Source organism: Thermobia domestica, chromosome 4 (assembly GCF_964235325.1).
Source record: "Thermobia domestica chromosome 4, izTheDome1.hap1.1, whole genome shotgun sequence".
Classification (NCBI taxonomy): Eukaryota; Metazoa; Arthropoda; class Insecta; order Zygentoma; family Lepismatidae; genus Thermobia; species Thermobia domestica.
The window spans coordinates 209,123,483-209,138,429 of NC_137457.1; the positions used below are offsets into that span (position 1 = coordinate 209,123,483).

Sequence of the window (14,947 nt, forward strand, 5' to 3'; positions counted from 1 at the left end):
TACTACGTACCGTTGTTAATTGCATAAGATCTACATAGAAACAATTTAAGCTCTCTGTCATGACGAAGATTTCCCACTTGTGCAATTGAAATATAGGCTATAAAATGCACATTGAAGGAACATTATAGATGAGTCATTAATTATTATTATTGTAAATGTGTTCCCTGCGCTCAGTAAGGTATTATATAAAAGAGTAGAAGTAGGTAATTCATCATCGTCAAGGCTATACTACTATAGGTTAAAAAAAAAATTGAGAAGATACTCCTTTTGTTAAGAAAGTAACGGATAAGGAGGGAATTCTGGCAATCCTATTCTAAGGGGGGAGTCAAAATTTCTCTTAATAATATAATGTCATGAATCCCTGGCGTTAGAGAGATAAAACGGCATATAAATTCTTCATTAAAAATAGGAGACACGTGTTTAAGCATTCTTGAAAATTTTGCTCCAAAGCGAGGAAAGGGGACACTTACAAAATACTCAAATTTCCCCTTGTTTAATCAGAAATTGCTGAATGTGAGAATTGGCCTAAGTTGGAGATCTGAACAGGGTTCTTACTGGTCAGGGAAGTCAGGGAAACTCAGGGGAAAAGACTTGAATGCAGGGAAAGTCAGAGAAAGTTTATAAAATATATTATTTCTAACATATATTAATTGTACACCAATTTCAGCTTAGCCAATCAATAATGATCACAGGGTGGGACGTTACTCAGATTTTTATGGGAGGTAAGTGGTATGTACGTATGAGCAATTGATTATTATTTGTCTATATAGAACAAGTGTTCTCATATATAAATATTCATCGTTATTTATTCCTTATTTATATGTCAACGTCATCCGACGCCTGTCATGAAAGTCAGGGAATTTCCTGCCAAAGGTCAGGGAAATAGATTTCTCCAGATCAGTAGGAACTCTGCTGAAACTCGATATATAGACTTTTAATTAAAAATGAAGAAACACGTATTTCAGCGTTTCTAATCATTCAGCTGCAAAGGGGGAGAAAGAGCGTAAAATCAATCATATTGAAATTTCCCTTTATTTATACATAAAGTGTCGAATGTGAGGATTCACTTAAGTTGAAGATATAAAATTCGGTATATAAACTCTTAATTAAAAATAAGAGAATCTGTTTTTCTGCGTTTTCAAAAATTTTGCTCCTAAGGCGGAAAAGGGAAACATTTCTTTTTATTTATTCACAACTGCTGAATTTGGAGATAGGTTTAAGCTAGAGACGTGAAATTCAGTATATAAACTGTTAAATACAAATAATGGGACATATGCTTCAGCTTTTTTGAAAATTCCACTCCTTAAGGGAAAAGGTGATCATTACCATAGATGCAAATGTTCCTTTCATTCTTAAGAAAGTGCCTATTGTGAAAATTTGTTTAAGTTAGCTTTATAAAAGTCAGTATATAAACTCTTAAATAAAAATTATTACATTCGTATTCCAATGTCTGCGAAAATTCCGCTTCTAAAGAGGGTAAGGAGGAAAATTTCACATAATTAATATTCCCTTTTATGTATTCAGAAAGCGCTTAATGTAAGGATTCGCACAAGTTGGAGATCTGAAATTCGTTATATAAACTCTTAATTAAAAATAAGGGAAACACGTATTTCAGCGTTTTGGGAAATTCCAGTCTTGGAAGGGGTCAATATGCTTGATTATATGTGAGGGGTGAAAGTAATTCACTGAAACTCCAAGCCATGTAATGTATCTAGAAACGTGAGATTTGGATAGAATACTCCGTTTATAACGAGACCAATGAATAAGAAAGGTTTTTTTTTTTTTTTTTTTTATATATATATATATATAATATTTGTGCTAAGAAAGGTAAAGGGGATTCAAATGTTTTGCCCAGAATAGAGTATCCTTTAAGTTAGAGAGATGAAATTTGGCAAATAATTCCTCATTAAAAATAAGTGAATATGTGTCCCAGCGTATTTTAAAATTCCTGTTTCATTTATTTTTTAATAGAAACATTTACCATAACATTTTTCTCCTCTTGGAAACTGATGTCTGTTGTTTGTAATTGCATCACGGGAAGATTCGTGAAATTTCTGAACTGGTTTTTGGAACATATTTCGTAGCTATGTTTCATTCACCACTTTGATTAACGAACGTATCCTAAATGGGTAGAGAAGTTTAAAATTTCTCCTAAAGGGAGAATGTGGTGCAAATATTTCCATAAGCTCTCTCACCGTGAGAAGAACAGGTATTTCAGCAAGTTAAGTGTAACACCTCCCTTATACAATGATCTCGAAGATCGTTGTATTATGTACCTAGATACGTGATGCTGTTTATAAATAAGAGTTATATGTTCCCATCTCGAATTTCATGAAATAACTTAAAATACAACTTATTTGTGTTGACCTATATTGATTTCATTTAACCATATTTAGTATAAAGAAAACAGTTTATACCATTGTATTGTTGCATCCTTTTTAAAATCAAGTACTCGACGCATTGTTATGTCAGCTGTTGTAGTACCAGCAAAGTACAATATACATTTAATGTGTATTAAGCAGAATTATATGCTGCATTACATCTGCATGACTTCTGCAACCTGAAGTCTGTTCACATTTTTATCTTATTATGTGTAAGTTTTATAGAATAACGTTGAAAGCTTTTCTGCAATGAAAATAATAAGAATGATGCTAATATTGTTGCTTGCTGTAGCCAAGCGAAATCTGGGGAAAAAATCCTAGAAAAAAAGAGAGAAATCAAGTAGTTTTTTCAAAAATCATTAGCAGCTTTACTCTCTGTAACATGGCCTTGGTCGAAAAATTTAAATGTACATAGTTGAATATTCTGTGTGTCTTACATAAATTCGCCATGCACTAGTTAACTCTAACCGTAACTTGAATGTGTGACTATCCATGAACAAGTGTGTGCATTTGCAATTATAATTTTAGATTCACATCTCACACAGCGTACTGCTGACAAAGAATGTAAAACTACAATCAAATAACTATTATTTTTATTGACTTCCTTCAAAGTGTGTTATTCTATCATTGTTCTGCTCTTAGTCTTATTTAAAGCACATGAAATAATATGAGTAATGTATCTTTTTTTTCTTATTATTTTAGATACTTTGTTTGATTCAGTTATTTATTAATTTCATTATAGGTGATATCTACACATTGAAATCTGTGACTGATAGCTTAACCCCATCCTTGCTAGAACTTAAAAAATTGTATATTATTCACAAACAAACAGTATAAACAGTACCTAATCGGCAATGTGCTACAAGGTATGATCCTGTTGATTCGTGTAAAATGTCAAGCAGTTTAATTGTCTGCGTTGTGATCGAAGAAGCATAAAATTGTAATAAAAATTATAACCGTAAAAAAAATCTAAACGTAAAAGAATTCCTTTCTAAATTGTGAAAATTTCTTTTCTAAATCCTTGCCAAGGTAACACGTTCTTAAATGCTTATGAAGTAAGTCACTACTTTATGTTTGTGAAAGCTGTTTTGGTACGTGAAGAAGTACAATATGACCATGTAATGGTATCTTTCGTGTTGGCGAAAATCTGACTTTTCTATTAGCTCACATCAACAATCAACAATATTCCCTCAGTGCTTAATTCTCATTTACCTATCTCAAAATTCACAACCCTTCATGACGGTACATTTGACCACTCCTTGGGGCCGCGGTGGCTAAGTGGTAGAATGTTCACCTCTAGTGCATGGGGTCCCGGGTTCAATCCCAGCTCCCGCCAAGTGAACTTTGTGGTGGACAAACACCGTGTGCGTGGGTTTCCTCGGAGTTCTTCCGTTTCCTTCCACTTTCTTCATTCCACCATTTCATTTATTTCTCATCATCACCGTCTTCTTTAGCCTAGCCGGCATAACTGTGGGACGTAAACCTCAGAGATTTCATTTCATTTTTGACCACTCTTGTGTAAGTATTTTTCAAATCCTTGTCCCATACTCTTCCATATCCCTCAGAAAGAGTTGAAAAGACACATCTTTCTGCAAACCGCTCCCTAATAATCATATATAATATCCTGATAATTATATATAATCATATATAATATCCCATCTCTCTCTTACACTCACTTCGTTTCTGATGCATTTTTTTCTGCAAACTTCTCATTTTGTATTATTTCTCATTTTCTCCCAGTATTATATTGCTTTTATTAAAAACTAAAAGCTAAACACTGGCGTAGCAGCTCTTAGAGTACGAAGGTCTATTAACCGCCGTGTGACACTCATGCCTTTGGAGTGATGTGTGATCAGCACATCTTCTACCCTCGCCGTTTATGCTGGCTTTCTAGACCGGAGGTCGCTACTTATTATTTCAGTTAGCTCGCCAATTGTTCTCACAAAGTCGGGTGGACGCTTTGTGAGATAGGAATAATAATTTGATGAGCACAGCATTTTTGTTCGTTAATTTCTTCATTAATATATAGTTTTCCAATTATTTATTATTCCTTCGCTCTCCTGTATTCTTAACGACCCACTCGTCCCATTATCTTTATTTTCTAATACCAAAACTTTTCTACCTTTTTTCGGGCTATACTATTGTGAGACAACGCATACCAAGATGATGCTGTGAACGTGGACGTGGGCGTTATGTTCCTTCTTTCTAATATTTCTTTTCTTCTGCTTTTTTTCTTCACACCTTCCTCTCCCTGTTAAAGGCTTTAGTGAAAGTACTTACTCGTCTTTCTAAATTGTGTGATGTGTTTTCTTTAGTTTCTCGCAAATAATTGATATCAATATCTACCAATATATCTATATTTATCTATGTATAAAGTAACTAAGAAAGTTCTATCGCTTTTTCACCCACTACCTTCGAACATCGGTATGTTACCTAAGACGTAAGTAGATCTTCAAAAATAATCCTCATCAGCATCGACGACCTTCTGTCAATGTTCTGGAAGGCCATGGATTCCATCGCGATAGAACTTGATGGGCCGCGAAGGGAAGAAGGTATCAAATGCATTTTGCACCTCTTAGGGATTTGAATTGACGACCTCTAAAGTGATTGTCCAAGGAATGGAACAGCTGATAATCGGACGGTACAATGTCCGGGGAGTATGGCGGATGCAATAGTGTTTCCCATCCAATTCGTAGAATGGTGTCCCGGGTCATCCTAGCCACGTTGGGTTTAGCGTTGTCCTGTAACAGGAGGACCTCTTTGCGATTCAAAAGTATGAATCTGACACATTGTTTGTGTAAAGATTTCAGCGCTTTCATGAGCAGCTACATATACCTAGTCATTTGTATTTCAAAGACATCAAGGCTAACTAAATTTATTAAAAATAAAATATTAATTTGATAGTAAAACAGTTACAAACCTGAAATCATCAAGAGTTTGATTATTACTAAAGAAGTTTAAAAAAAAAAATCATTGTAACAGGTACTAGAATTTTGGTGATAGTTATACTGAATATACTGGAATTTTGAAATTGAAACTCAGCAGACACCCTGGTATAGACATGTATACATACAACGTTTGTACATACATCATGTTACGGTCTTCTGTGCCGTCAGGGGCCTTCCAGATAGAACAGTTACTAAACTCACGATCAACCATTTGTCTGGAATCCCTGTAAATATACTACAATTACGAGAAAATCCAGTAATTTCCCAGCACCGGGTCTACAAGTTGGCAAAAACTTATTTGTGGCGATGTTTTGGGGAACTTTTTCCTATTTGTGTCGATAAAAAGTGTAATCTACTTTACAGGCATGTTAACGATACCGATTCTAAGCGGAGGAACATTTTTTGAACCAAAGAAAATGTTAAAAGAAGTCTAATTACAGTCGAATGCATTACTCTGTTTAAAACCTTTCGTTACTGATATTGAATAAATTAAAAGTTAAGAACAAGAATTACAAAAGCATAACTTCGCAGCTAACTTACTCAAAAGAACACAGACTGCGAACAATTAACGATAGGCCCAAGGTATATGTCACTCGAATAAAATGTACGCTAGGCGACAATGATTCTATCAACCGTTTGCAAAGGCCAAGGGCATGGCAGCATATGTAAAGATGTGTAATAGTACTGAAAATGATAATTATACGTGCTCCGTTGAGTATCAGCGTGTGCTTTGTGCACATGAACACGGATTTTGATTCTCACGCTGGTAATTGCTTTTACTACAAACCCCGAGCGGTCCTACTTGAAGTAGTAAGTCCAGTCTTATTTAGCCTTGGTGCTGGAAACAATGTTAAATTACAATTAGTGAATGAATGAATCAATCAATTTCAACTATTGGGAGAGGATAGAATCCAATCTCACTTTTGTTTCTGCAGCCAGAGTTGTCGGATGTCTTAAATATTGAGGTTATCAGAAGCTTCATTTATTATCTAACAGTGAAAAGTTTTGCAGTGTTAGTGTTCTTGAAATGTTCGGTAAAATTACTTTAATGTAACGTTGAACTTAAATACAAGATGCACCACTTTTTAAAATATTTTTTGTCATCCTCCTTTAAATTTGGAATTTGGTTTGTTATATATTATTTAAGTTATTATTTCAAACAATGTTTCGTAAAATAAAATACATATGCTTATTTTTTTTATTCTTTTTAATTTTTTTAATTTTTTTATTTTTTCCTTTTTGATAGTAAAGTTTCTTTTATTAAGTTCTCTATTTCAAGAGTAATATCTTGTAGTTTCTGGTGGGATGTTTATACTCCACTGATTACAAATAAAACCGTTACTTTATATATTTTGAAGGCTTTATAATGATTACATTGCTTTATTGTACATTAATGTATATTCTCATATGATGATTCTCATCTGTGTATATGTTCTCGTGTAAATTCTGCCTGAATATAACGAATTTCTCGAAGTTGTGAATCAGAATTGATATTCAAGATATATATGTTTTGTGAATATCCGGATATGCGATTAACCTAATGTTAACAGGTTATATAACATGAAAAGATATCCTCACATGGCCGTTTTCCTAATATATGCGTACAGATTTTTTTAAACAAAGAGTAAATCAGGCCGTGCGCTCAAGGCATTCTTTAATCAGAAAGGTAAAGGTCGCGTGTAAGTTAACAAGTTTTCATGTTATTTCATAACATTTCCGAAATAGTGAACCAATCCGAAATACTCTTGCAGGGAAAAAGCAAGAAACATCCAGTATAATTAATTAACTAACTTTTTTTGTTTTGTTTTGTTTAAAGCATAACTAAATAAAAAAAATATTGACACAGATGCAAGATCTATGTTAAAAAGACTGTTCTGAAGTGTCACCACTGATTCAACAACGATTCATGATAGATCTTTGCTAATTAACTAGATGCTCAAAAACGATTCCTAAAGAGCAGCACATATTCTTTTGCAGAAGGTTCAGCGGTAGATTCGAAGGAAACTTGTATTTAGTTAATTCGAGGATTAGAAATGACTTCTGAAAAGGCAGCCATGATTTTTATAATGGAAGTTCAACAACGATTCTTATGTTAGAAAGAAAGAAAAGAAAAAAAAAATGAAAAATCAGTTCTATGTATAAAAGCAAAATGAGCGAACGTTCATTCGTCTACTGGACGTTTCAGGATAAATCTTGATACGTTCGTCATTCATGTTGTGGAGCATTAAGCAGTTCCCTGAAAGGCATCCGCAGTTGTACAGAAGAACAGCCTCCTTGACTGTTCCATGTTGTTTGGGTAGAGCATATCTTACAGTTAATACTTTACACAAACATACATGTACAAAGTGTGTACTTAATTTATATCAGCAGCATAGTAATTTTTGCTAGCTAGAAACGCAAAATTTTTATCTATGTATGAATTCGAAATTTTCCCTTTTGCCTAACTCTCTTTCCATTGCTGAGATTGCCAAGTCTCACAATATCTTGAATATATGTCTATTTCCTTATATTTCTATTTCTAGATGCTAAAAATTCAAGTTTAGCCTAATGAGACTAATTGAGTGTAAAAGAACGTATTCATTAGGAGATGGTCCACTCTTCCTCTTATCAGAATATCGAATACTGAAAAAAATTCAAAATATGCGCATGGAAAAATAAATACCTTCTGTGATTTATATTAGAATTAAGGCGGTTGCTACCTCTTCGCTGAGTGGAGTTTTCCCCTATCTAATAACATTGGAACTTTTTTCGTGTTTTTCTCAGCAAGCAATAAACAAATCCTTACAAAAATTTGCATAGAGTTAGGTCGATAATAAAGGATTCGTTATATGAGCTTATAATTTTACTAAAAGCCTCCAGTTAAGTTATTCATTCCCCCCCTTTTTTTAATGTGAAGATTTGCAACAGTGCAATCTCTGTTTCTCCCTGTTTGTGTTAGCAGCGTGAGAGAAATTCGGGCTGGCCATTTAAAACAGGTTTTTAAACTCTGTCCACATCACATCTGTGGAATGAAATTTTATAGCCCTCTCGTCTTTTTCGAGGACAGATTTATGGCACTGAGAAGGAGAGGGCACTCTTTATTTTCTTTGCTAAACCTATTGCTTTTAGTATATTCGTCTAGTTTTATTCGGAGTGTTTATGGTTACTTTCAAACGTAGCAAGATGCCTCTTGCATCTCATGTATTTCAGTCTTACACATATAAATTAGCAGACGATTGTGATAGCAAATAAATTTCCTGTGTGCGGGCCGCGGTGGCTCAATGGTAGAGCGTTCATCTCAGGTGCATGGGGTCCTTGGTTTGATCCCAGCTCGCACTAAGTGAACATTGTGTGGACAAACACCGTGTGCATGGGTTTTCTCGGGGTTCTCCTGTTTCCTCCCACTTTCTTCATTCCACCATTTCATTCATTACTTATCATCACCGTCTCCTTTAGCCTAACCGGCATAACTGTGGGACGTAAAACTTACAGATTTCATTTCATTTTCAAATTTCCTGTGTGATAATAATAATAATAATAATAATAATAATAATAATAATAATAATAATAATAATAATAATAATAATAATAATAATAATAATAATAATAATAATAATAATAGGAAATTCTTGGCATAAGAGATTGTAACGAGCAAGGAATATCAGTGCAGCTTGGCACTAGTAACTTAGTTAAAATTTGTGGTCACCACATCGGTTCCTCCTTGCCGGTGTTTCCCTGACCGGAGACTGGCCGCGCTGCCGACACCAGTGGGGTTTTCACATTGAAAACACCAGCGCTCTTTGACTTTTGTAACCTCACGGTAAAAGGTAAACCAGTGGAGATAGCATTTTGGAATAATTATATATATGTATATGCAGGTCAGTATCGAGGAGGGTCTAGGGGTTCTGGCCCCCCTAAACTTTTCACGGTAGGCTTGCAAATGAACTATAATATGGTGATAAATTATGATATGGTTGGATCGGGCCCCCCTAACTTTAGTCGCCCCCCCTACATTTTTGGGCTGGCTACCAGCCTGTGTATATGTATTTGAAACTGTGAATAGTAGTATAGAATGTTTATGCTAAATAATAATAATTTCATTTTTACTACATACGAAGGAAATTTAGAAATAACTTTTTTTTTTTTTTTTTGTTACACAAATGTGTTCTTAGCGAGAATGCTGTCGAATTCTATTCCTCGGTGTTGTTTCAGTATCGTGAGGCAACTGAGAAACTGAAGAACCGACCACACATTACCCTTCTAACAGAGCACATTTGTAGAAGAAAGTGAAGTGTAATATCAGAAATTCTTTTACTACACAACAAAACGTCTATACATAATGAAATATGTACTGTTAATGTAGATACAAACGTCATTTTCTTGGTAACGTCTTTTCTTGGTTATTACTTTTCGAAATATGAAAAGGAACTTATTTCTTGGTAACAGGGAATAGGGACTTATTAGTGTTACCTGCTAATAATAACCTTGTAACTTACGCATTCTAAATAAGAAATATTTATTTTCCAGATGGTGAACGCGAAATTTCATCTATACCTACAACATATATATAAATAGTACAACACATATTAACAGAATAATTTTAATTTTATGCATTATTTTTTCATGCTTCATTTTAAAATATAGGGCTTTTTTGTTGAAGTACACCAATTTGTCAATGTCATACATATTAAACTAAAGCATTACCGTATGAGTATAAAAATATGTGATGGAATACTTTGTTACATCAAGCCACAACATTATGTAAATAAAGTTATTAGAAAAATAATAAACAAGCAGTATAATCAAAATGCTAAATATCACCGAAGCACTATTCACAATTTAAATATCTATGAGCATACTCCAAAATCCCTAGGCAAGTTTCTACATTGAAAAAAAGGTAAACAAAATTCACAAGGCTACGCTATACATAAAAAAAAAAAAAAAAAAAAAAAACTGAACAAATAAAAAAATGTTATTAGTAAAATTTCTACTCTTCCCCTCCCAAATTATGTCTGAAATCAAGCAAGTAACTTGCTTAAATTATACTGGTCTACGACTTTTTAATTTCGTTGATAAGTGGCCAAAGCTACACTCGAAGTATTGACTTCAATCAATACAAATAAATCAAACAAAACACTAACATTTCACATTTATTTATACAATGAATATGTCATAGTTCTTTTAAAAAAACAATTTTCATTTCATGCATAAATTTTAAAAGAAATAATTCGGTTTCAAATATTACTTTCACGAAAAAAAAAAGAAGAAGAAAGAAAAATATACTACGGCAAATTAAAGTGAGATTACAGCGTTACAGTACATAAAAACTATTTTTTGTTATATTATACTATGTACATTGTAAGATCAAACCACAAGTTCTCTAAACGTACACATTCCATTTTAAAAAGTAGTTCAAATAAGATGCTAACGAAATTTTGCGGACAACTCTCGAAACTTATCTAAGAAGCAACTTTAAAAAATTGACAAAAGTTATAGATATACTTCATGAGTGAGTAAAGAAAGAATACAAATATAGATTAAAAAGAGATCTTTTTTAAAAAATCTGCAGTTAACAGGAATATATTAAACAAATCTAAAAGATTCTATAAAATAGATTTAAACAAATCTTCAATCAGATCAATTGCTTTCCTAAATTTTCTTTGTATCACCTTGTATATAAATATAAAAAATATATAAAAACAAGAATTTTAGGAATAATCCCAAAAATGGATCAAAAGATAGCGATCGTGGCTAAGAATTTTAAAAATGATCCAAAAAGTGCATAAAAAAGTTTTTGATTTTGCCAAATAATTAGTTTTTGGATCAGGGGCCACAAAAGTTAGCAACGGCTCCTAAATCGAATTTTCGTGAGGCGTACAAGAAAATTTTTGATTGAATGTAATATATTGAATTTTGTGGATCAGGGCCCACAAAACTTTTGAACGGTCCTTAAATCGAGTTTTTGTATTTTTTACGCAATAAGCACATCATACTAAGTTAAGTCATAGTTTGGGTACGCTATATGTAGTTCTCGAGATATAAGGCCTACAAGAAAAGTTTTGTCTGAAATATATTGGATCTTTTGATCCAATAAATGTATACAATATATATTGGTGTTGTTGTCCATTATTAGGTTTGATCTAAATATAAAGTTGACTGCTAATAGGTACTATTTTGAGCACTATTCGTTGTTACAAACCATACACTTTGTTTTAAATTGAAATATAATAAATAAAATACAAATACTGGTAGTTCTCTTAGAAGATACAGTACGTCACTATAAAAGAAGTTTTTCTTTTACCAGTATAGAAGTTTATTATAAATACCTCATATATAGATAGAATGGGCACTGGAGTCAAGAAAGGTATGTCTCTTTAAGTTTTGAAAAATGTAATAATAATAATAATAATAATAATAATAATAATAATAATAATAATAATAATAATAATAATAATAATAATAATAATAATAATAATAATAATAATAAAGTGCAATTCACTTTCGTATACATTAAAAGTATCTTTATTCAATAGAGAGAGTTCGCTTCTAATTGCTTGTAACTGTCTATACTTGACGGGGGCAAAAGCTAATGTAAAGAAGAATGGATCTGTTCTCGTTGTGCTTATTTTTTTCTGCTTTCAGCAAAGAAAACATACTCCAACGCCTCCTCACTGAACTGCCATAAATATGTCATTGTTCTAAAGGGTTCCCTCACAGCTGTGGACAATGTTCAAACTTCAAAGTAACCCTCAGTTACTCGCCGCAACCTGCTAGAAGAGAGAACGCAGTGTCGTGAATGCGTTGTTGCAAATCTTCACATGAAAAAAAGGGGGGAATGAATAACTTAATTGGAGGCTTTTAGTAAAATTATAAGCTCATATAACGAATCCTTTATTATCGACCTGACTCCGTGCAAATTTTTGTAAGGATTTGTTCATTGCTTGCTGAGAAAAACGCGAAAAAAATTCCAATGTTTTTAGATAGGGAAAAACTCGACCCAGCGAAGAGGTACCAACCGCCTTAAGCATGTAGAAAAAGAAATTTGTAAATTTCATCTGTACATTTCAATACACATGTGTGTACATATAGTGATTTGGTTATGCTTTGCGTATCTAGATCATTTCAAATGTTCAAAAGGAGAAAATTATCAGTGTAGGCTTTGGTGACCTTCCAATGACTTCATAGTCAAATTCTTCGTTGGAAAATTGCCTACATATTATGTATTTAGTAAGTAAAAATGAAAAGTTTTAATTTTTAATCCCATTCGTGTTCAACTACCACATTTGTTTTCCTGTGGAGGATTCTACAATTTAACAATGCACAATACTTGTTAATTTAAGTTCAATCGTAGCAATTGGTCATTGTCGAAAGGGGAAATATACTCCCCTGAAACACCATTCTTCCGTAGAATATCGTCTGTGGTAATTGAAATGTTCTTTCGATTCTCAGAAGTAAGGGCCCACGGCCCCCATAGCAAAATATCGTAGTTATCTCAAAGGGTTATGTTTCCCTGCGATGACAAGTTATGTAACAGAACATATCACTGGTGTCGTTCTCGTTGCCTAACCAAATGTCAGGACTAGAATTTAAACGTCGTGTCATACGTATTTCTAGTTGCCTAAATTAAAAATGCAGGCAAGGAAATAATACCATGCACAAAGAAACAATAGAAAAACATTTTTACTTTGATATAAGATTACGCATCTTCTCGTTCTGCGTTCGGAAACCACTTAACTTATTTTGTTAGAAACTTCAAATATTCTGTTAGAACAGGGGTGGCCAATACGTCGATCGGCAAGCCGTGAAATGTTCTCCGCAGTGATTTCTTTCATATTGTTTATGTCTATCATTGTTATTCTTTTATGGTTTTCTGTAGCGTGCTAGCGAACAGGTAAGTAGACCACCATTGGTTTCTAAAGTGAAAAGTAGACATCAAACCTAAGAAGATTTTCCACACCTGTATTAGAAGAATCAGTGCAAGCCACAACCGACCATTTTGGATATTATGCTAGTTTAACACGACAGTGAGCCTTCATTATTCATGTAATTTCTTCTTCCTTGACTATAATATCGTGTCAACATATTTGAAATAGAAAGCTTTGCGATAGCGATTGTTAACTTTCTTCTCCAATTGCAAAATCTTCAATCAATGCGATGTATATGTTTGTTCAGCCTAATCTTTCACATAAAATGTGTCTTTAGCTCCTAAAACGTGTTACCTTCTGAAGTTTCTTGATGATACTTGAACATTGTTCATTTTTTCTTTCTTTTTTATTTTCTTCAGAACCAAAATTACATTTCTTCACTAATTAAATGTTTTTTCATGTGAGAAAATGAAAGATAGAACGTACTGTTATTTGTTCATTAAAATTAAAATGTAAACAGCCCAAACTTTGCCATCCAAACAACCCATGCAAGAAAAACTTTTACGAGCCTTTGCACTTCTACTATTATGTGAGGCGTGGATAAATAAATTAGGTACTAGTTCTGTAGTGTTTAACTTTTTGGTTTATTCTGTGCAGTAACAATATTAATATCAAGTTATAATTGTATAGTTGATGAACTCACAATCCAGAAGTACTTGTAGTTGATATATATTTGCTAATGGTAATTTCAATGTAGTTGTCATAAACTTTTTTTTTTTTCTTTTCACAAATGCCAGTGTAGATGATGTAAGCGAAAATTTTTGGGAAGAAGGATTTATAGTCCATAGCTATTACTCTGTACTTCTTGAGAATGATGTAAAGCCATTAGACTTTTTCGAAATAATCGTCGACAAGATTCTTCACGCTGGTAAAAATATTCAGGTTTTAAACAAATTGGATAGGCTTCCCGAAGTGAGACGCAAGGTGAAGAACGAAGGTACTACTTGAAGTAGTGAAGTTCATATTAGGATACATGTTACTCAACTTCCATCAGTAGAAGTGGTTCGCTTCCGTGAATAATAATAATAATAATAATATTTAAAAAACGAGATATCTTCTTGACAGTAAACCTGTTCCATTTTATAGTATCAAAAGAAGTCTAAGATGTTTGGAAACAGAGAGAAATAATTAAAGGGCAGACTACCAAAAATGATACAAAAGCTAACCATTTCTCTTTTGCCCGTTTTTCGAAAGTGAAAAGAGATAATGAAATGTAACTTACCACAATAATAGATAATGTTATTCTACACCCGAAAATACGAATCAGAAGAACTTTTACTGTAATTACAGTGTGGCCAGAATATGAATTACCTAAAATCTAGGTTAAGGCAGTGATAGAAAAATGAACTCAGCGGTAATTGATTACTTATCATGTTCTCTTGGCTTCTTGGTAGCTACCTTTTAAATAAATACAAATATTATTTAAAAAGTAGTTAACAAGAAGCCAAGAAAACATAATAAGTCATCAATTATCGTTGAGTTCATTTTTCTTTCACTGCCTTAACCTAGATTTTTAGATAATTCATATTCTGCCACACTGTAATTTCTATAGATGCCAACAGTGAAAATTCTTCCTATTCGTATTTTCGGGTGTAGAATAACTATCTATTATTGTGGTAAGTTACATATCATTTACGTTTTTCGCTTACGAAAAACGAGAAAAAGAGAAATGGTTAGCTTTTGTATCATTTTTAGTAATCTGCCCTCTTAAGTA

The 14,947-nt window shown here is 33.0% G+C and overlaps 1 protein-coding gene across 2 annotated transcripts in view; it reads right to left on the bottom strand.

The window, feature by feature from the left end:
* The window catches only part of LOC145683845 (uncharacterized), a 445,184-nt gene that overhangs the window by 380,849 nt on the left and 49,388 nt on the right, over window positions 1-14,947 (bottom strand). The gene's annotated exons all lie outside the window — the stretch shown is intronic.